Source organism: Triticum dicoccoides, chromosome 6A (genome assembly GCF_002162155.2).
Source record: "Triticum dicoccoides isolate Atlit2015 ecotype Zavitan chromosome 6A, WEW_v2.0, whole genome shotgun sequence".
Classification (NCBI taxonomy): Eukaryota; Viridiplantae; Streptophyta; class Magnoliopsida; order Poales; family Poaceae; genus Triticum; species Triticum dicoccoides.
Genome location: NC_041390.1, coordinates 580,793,208 through 580,800,349, shown reverse-complemented (window position 1 = coordinate 580,800,349; position 7,142 = coordinate 580,793,208). Strand labels below are relative to the sequence as shown.

Genomic DNA, 7,142 nt, shown 5'->3' with positions numbered 1-7,142 from the left:
TAAGAGGTGAGGTTGTGTGATTCCACAAAATTATCCTATTCCACTTTTGGCCTTACTAACATGGCAGGGTCTAGGTCGAGTGTTCATGGAGAAAACCATGGAGAAGAAGATGCCCCGGTCACACGTGTCGAGCTGCAGCGACTCGAGAACAACTTACTCCAAGCCATGGAAAGGATGCTTCACGAGCGTCCTCTAGCAGGTGGTGATAGGGTTCGACACCGACAACACCCTATTGATCCACTTGAGGAAGTTGGCGAGGAGAATTCTGTGCATGCTGTTGTTGACGGTGACTTGGAGGATGATAACAACAGCCATGGTGGACATGTGGCTGCTGCTCGTGGGCGTGGTGCTGCTGCTCATGGAGGGCAGCGAGGAGGACAACTTCGAGGGCGAGGCCATGGTCCTCGTGGGCACTACTATGACCCTCATGAGCGTGTTGCTCGTGGTCATGGAGATGATTTTGATGATTATGATGGTTCGTGCTGCTGAATATGGGCGTCGTGCAGAATGTCATGATCGAGATGACATGGCAAGAATCAAGTTGCACGTCCCCAAGTTCACAAGAAAGGAAGACCCTGATGCATATTTTGATTGGGAAGAGCAGTGTGATCAAATTTTTCGTATCCATAACCTTGCTGATCCAAAGAGAGTCAACCTTGCTTGTGTTGAGTTTTCCGGTTACGCACTCACTTGGTGGAACCAACTCCAAGAAAATCAGCTGCTTCTAGGCCGTGACCACATTGACACTTGGGAAGAGATGAAACAAGCAATGATGCGAAGGTTTGTTCCTTCGCAATATCAAAGAGATCTCTGAAATAGATTGCAGCGCCTCAGCCAAGGTACGCGCACGGTGGATGAATACTACAAAGAGATGGAATTGTTGCTGGTTCGTGCTCGTATTCATGAAGATGACGAGTCAAAGATGGCAAGATTTCTGCATGGTCTCAACAATGAAATTTCATATTTTGTGGAGATGTTTCCCTATAACACTCTACAAGATATTTTGGAGCAAGCAAAGCGCGCGGAGAGGAAGGTGCGGCGGGGTGGTCATGGACGGATATCTCATAGCCGCACCACCACACCATGGCAAAGGTCGCAGCCAAGTGCCTCTCATGGTGATTCTCAATTTCAGCATACTTCACGCCCTACCACCACCCTGCGAACAACGGCTTCATCGGCATCATCACCATCTCCTAGGAATGTTGACAAGCGTGCTCCTTCTGCTGCTAGAAGTACTTCTAACCCCACGGCTGTACCATCATATCAAAGCCGAGATATTGAGTGTTGGAAGTGCAAAGGGCATGGTCACATTTCTTCTGAATGTCGAAACAAGAGAGTTCTCTTTGTGAATGAACAAGGTGGATGGGAATCTGAGAGTGAGCATGAAGACAATGGAGCATTGGGTGATCATGAGGATGAAGAGGGCGAGAAGAGTGGTTGTGATATTCAGGCCGACATGGGAGATTGATTTGTTTCTCATCGTGTGCTTAGTGTTAATGCAGCTAGAGAAGAGAAAGGGCATCGACATAATATTTTTCACACTCGTGGCACCATCAAGGACAAGGTTTGCAGAATTATTGTTGACAATGGCAGTTGCTACAACATTGCAAGTTCAGATTTGGTAGAGAAGTTGGGACTGAAACAAAAAAAGGCACCCAAGTCCATATAAGATGCAATGGCTCAATGATTGTGGTACACTTCGAGTAAGCAACATTTTCACCGTTCAGTTTTCCATTGGGAAGTACCGAGAACAAGTGGAATGTGACGTGGTGCCAATGCAAGCATGCCAATTGCTGTTGGGAAGACCTTGGTTGTATGATCATGATGTGCAAATCAGCGGCCGTACTAATCGTCTATCATTCCAATACAAGGGAGAGCGCATATCTTTGCTCCCTTTGACACCCGAAGAAATATTGATGGATGATCTGAAAAAGAAAGAGAGAGTGAGCGAGAAACACTTGAGTGACATCCACCAACATAGTGAGCGAGAGAATCCAAAGCCAAATAAAACCCCACAGCTTAAATTGACCAAGACATGGGAAAAACAAGGATTAGTTATGGTGGCTAGGAAAAGGGACATGAGAGAGTTGAGAGAACCCAATTCCGTGTTCTTTGTACTTTTGTACAAGGACAATTTTCTTTCTACTAATGAATTAACCTCCACCACTCCTAGTGTTGTTGTTGAAAGTTTGTAGGGGTATGAAGATGTGTTCCCTGAGGAGATACCACCAGGGCTGCCACCACAAAGAGGCATTGAACACCAAATTGATTTGGTTCCAGGAGCCCCATTGCCGAACCGACCACCATACCGCACAAACCCAGAGGAAACCAAGGAGATTCAGCGACAAGTTGAAGGTCTACTAAACAAAGGTTATGTAAGGGAAAGTCTCACTCCTTGTGTTGTACCTATTCTTTTAGTACCAAAGAAAGACGGATCTTCCCGAATGTGTTGTGATTGTAGGCCTATTAACAACATCACCGTGAGGTATAGGCACCCAATACCTAGGCTTGATGATATGCTTGATGAACTTAGTGGTGCCACCATCTTTTCTAAAATTGACTTGCGAAGTGGCTACCACCAAATAAGAATGAGAGAGGGTGATGAACGGAAAACTGCTTTCAAAACAAAATCTGGTTTGTATGAGTGGTTAGTTATGCCATTTGGATTGACAAATGCACCTAGTACCTTCATGAGATTGATGAATCATGTGCTTAGAATGTTCATTGGCAAGTTTGTGGTTGTTTACTTTGATGACATCTTGATTTATAGAAAAAATTTGGATGAACATGTTGAACGCATTCGATGTGTGCTTGCTGTTCTAAGAGAGGAGAAATTATATGCTAACAAGGAGAAGTGCACATTTTGCAAAGAAAAAGTTGTGTTTCTTGGCTTTGTTGTTTCAGGTCAAGGTGTGGAGGTAGATGAGGAGAAGGTCAAGGCCATCCGTGAGTGGATGCCTCCACAAAATGTAAGCCAAGTATGAAGCTTTCTTGGCCTTGCTGGTTTCTACCGTCGGTTTGTGAAGGACTTCAACACCATTGTTTCCCCAATGAATGAGCTAACCAAGAAAGATGTTCCCTTCGAGTGGGCAAATGCACAAGAGGAGGCCTTCCAAGAGCTGAAAGAAAAATTGACATCTACACCATTGCTTGCACTCCCCAACTTTGGTAAGACTTTTGAGATTGAATGTGATGCAAGTGGTGTGGGTATTGGAGGCGTACTAATGCAAGAAGGTAGGCCTATTGCATATTTTAGTGAGAAGCTAAGTGGTGCAACTCTAAATTATTCAGTTTATGAGAAAGAATTATATGCACTTGTGAGATCTTTAGAAACATGGCAACATTATTTGTGGCCTAAAGAATTTGTGATACATTCCGACCATGAATCTTTAAAGCACCTTAGGGGTCAACAAAAACTGAACTGTAGACATGCAAAATGGAGTGAATTCATAGAATCTTTTCCCTATATTGTCAAGTACAAGAAAGGAAAAGATAATGTTGTTGTCGATGCTTTGTCTAGACGCCATATTTTACTCTCACAAATTTGATACTAAAATTCTTGGGTTGCAAAGCATCAAAGAATTGTATGCCAATGACCCATATTTTGCTGAACCACACTCAAAGTGTAGTGAGGGGAAAGGTTGGGAAAAGTTTCACTTGCATGATGGATTCTTGTTTCGAGCTAACAAATTATGCATCCCAGATTGCTCTGTTCGTTTGTTGCTTTTGCAGGAGGCTCATGCTGGTGGTCTCATGGGACATTTTGGAGCAAAGAAAACTGGGAATGTGTTGATTGACCATTTCTTTTGGCCAAGGATGAGGCGTGATGTTGAGCGCTACATACTGCGTTGTGAGATTTGCCGCAAAGCTAAGTCACGTTTAAACCCTCATGGACTTTATACGCCCTTATCCATTTCTAGTACACCTTGGGAAGATATTTCTATGGATTTTGTTCTTGGATTACCACGCACTAAGAGGGGGAGTGATTCAGTTTTTGTGTTGGTTGATAGGTTAAGCAAGATGGCTCATTTTATCCCGTGTCATAAGAGCGATGATGCTTCACACATTGCTGATTTGTTTTTTAGGGAAATCGTGCGGCTACATGGAGTACCACGCATTATTGTTTCAGATCGTGACACCAAGTTTCTGAGCTATTTTTGGAAAGTGTTGTGGGCAAAGCTAGGGAAAAAGCTTCTCTTTTCCGCTACATGTCACCCACAAACGGATGGACAAACTGAAGTTGTCAACCACACGCTATCCATGATGCTGAGAGTAGTTTTAAAGAAAAATTTGAAGATGTGGGAAGAATGTCTCCCCCACGTGGAGTTTGCATACAACAGGGCAGTACATTCGACCACTAAATTTTGTCCATTTGAAATTGTTTATGGTTTCAAACCTGCTGCTCCCATAGATATTTTGCCTTTACCATTGCAGGAGCAAACCAATCTTGATGCAAGTAAGCGTGCTGACTTCGTGAAGAAAATTCATGAGAAGACCAAGGAAAATATTGAGAAGATGACTGAACAATATGCAAAACGAGCAAACAAGGGAAGAAAGAAGGTGTTGTTTGAAGAAGGTGATCTTGTGTGGGTACACCTGCGGAAGGATCGTTTCCCAGATCAACGCAAATGCAAGTTGCAGCCACGTGGAGATGGTCCATTCAAAGTTCTTGCGAAGATCAATGACAATGCCTACAAGATTGACGTTCCGATGGATTATGGTGTTAGTCCAACTTTCAATGTGTCCGACCTATCTCCATACTTTGGACCATCAGAGTTGAGGACGACTCCTCTTCAAGAGGGGGAGGATGATGAGCACACCACAACCATCGACAAGTCTCCAACAATTATAGGTCCAATCACAAGAAGTCACGCCAAACAAATAAGTGACCAGGTGAACGCTAACTTAAGTTTACCTTGTAACCTTGATGACACAACTATGCTTTCATCTCCATTGTTGTTGGTTGAACTTAGGTATAACATGGAAGCAATCCAACAACCTATGAGCTCTTGAAGCAACCACTTTGGAGGAACAAGTTTGGAGAAAACAAGTTTCAAGTGAAGCTGATGCTGTCAGTTTTTACCTATGATGTTTTGGTGTGGCACACCCATATTATGGAGAGACGGGGCCATACGGGTACATCAACAGAAGCTACATTAAATTATCTTTCCAATGCAAAAAACCTCACATCATTTGGAGTTGTGAGTCAAAAGTTCTAGTCATTCTCGTGGAATGTGTCCAGACTGTTAAGACTTCGCGAATTTCCGAGCTCTGCAACAACTCCCAAAGTTGACTGCTTATTCACCCAAGGAAGCCATGCAAACCTGCTTACTTTTGAAACCATTTTCACACCTAGCTAAGGGGGGTTGTCCCTGCTATAAAACCCCATCTCCCCCATCCTCTAGAGGACCTTTTGGTAAAACCATTTAGCTACAAGCTTATGCAGCAAGACTGTTAGAGAGATCCGAGAGATCTTGCTACCTTTGCTCTTGTGAGTTCATTCGGATTCGCGAGAAGGAGCCTCTGGTTCCTCCTAGTTCGTGCTCTATGGTTCCGGCCGTTTTGTGTGGATTAGTCTCGGTTTGTGGTTCTGCGATTGTTCGGACAGTGGGTTGGAGTTCTTGTAGCTTCGGTCAGCCATCCCCAACGTACGGGTTGCATCCAACCTTGGCAGGTATAAAGCTAGTTATCCCGGCTGCTTGCAGCTAGTTATCCCTCCCGATTCGATCCTACGACGTGAAGATCGGACCACCCTCGGGCGTGAACTCGTTCAATGGGTTCCCGCCTACCAAAATGACCCTAGGGGTACTTTGACCACCATTTCACCGATTCATCGACAAAATGGCCCTAGGGGTACTTTGACCACCATTTCATCGATTAATCGACAAAATGTCCCTAGGGGTATCTTGACCACCATTTCATCGATTAATCGACAAAATGGCCCTAGGGGTACCTTAACCATCATTTCATCGATTCATCGACAAAATGGCCCTAGGGGTATCTTGACCCTCATCAACAAGTGTATAAATATCAAAACAGCAAGACCATCATCAGCAAGTGTTTAATTTTCCTTACAGCAAGACCATCATATGGATCAATTTGAACATGGTAGCAACAAGACCATCATATGGATCATCAAATTGAACATGATAACAGCAAAAATAGCATCATAGTGCATAATTCTCATAAGAGCAAGACCATCAATAGTAGTTATTACAGTACCATAACATCAAACTAGCATGAGTTGTTCCCAAAATAGATCACATCATCAACAGTTTTTCCAAAGCACATTAGTTCCCTAAAGCATAAAAGTAATCCTTCAGCCTTGATGGTTTCTTCCTCTGTCTTGGTGGCAAGAAGGTTGTCCTTGTTGCTGCAGCTAAGCTGCTTGGCCTCCTAGCTGGAGCTGCTGAGCTGCTTGGCCTGCTTGCTGGAGCTGCGGAGCTGCTTGGCCTCCTAGCTGGAGCTGCTGAGCTGCTTGGCCTGCTTGCTGGAGCTGCTGAGCTGCTTGCCACTGGTGGTTCCCTACTTGCTGGAGCTGCTGATCTGCTTGCCACTGGTGGTGCCTTGCTTGCTGGAGCTGCAACAGATGAAGCTGCAGTAGTAGATGTGGTACCCTCCTCGGTCCTGTTTGACTGCATTTGAAAATGGTAGCAAGTTAATACATTCAGGTGGTGCAAAACAGAAATAGATGGCAACAGAGACTAACCCCATGCCTGTTCTTTCTCATTGCTAGACCTGGCTTTAGGGTTTTGTGGCAAGATGTGTATCTGCGACCCACAAGATTGCAATTGCTGCATTTAATTGATGCCATCCTAGATGTATCTTTAGGTGATGGTGGCTCAAACTGGCTCCTTCTACTTTTGGTTTGCTTCTTCCTTGGTTTATCCTTGAAAACTGGGGGTTCTATGTCTCTAGTTTTGGTCTTAGGCCAAAGGTCAGGTCCAGGTATAGGAAATATGATGGGACTATATGCTGCCAGATACATAGGCTTTTTGAAGAAGTCATGCACATAATCTTCAGGCCTTAATTTGGCTTTGGTGATAGCAGAGACTACATGATTGCATGGCACTGCAGTCATATCCCATTTTCTGCACCCACATGTCTTGTGCTGCAAGTTAACTGCATAGGTATTCTCATTG

General features: G+C 44.2%; 1 pseudogene; it reads left to right on the top strand.

The window, feature by feature from the left end:
• The first annotated feature begins 313 nt into the window (after positions 1-313).
• Positions 314-6,645, top strand: LOC119316014 (annotated as a pseudogene).
• The last annotated feature ends 497 nt before the right edge of the window (positions 6,646-7,142 follow it).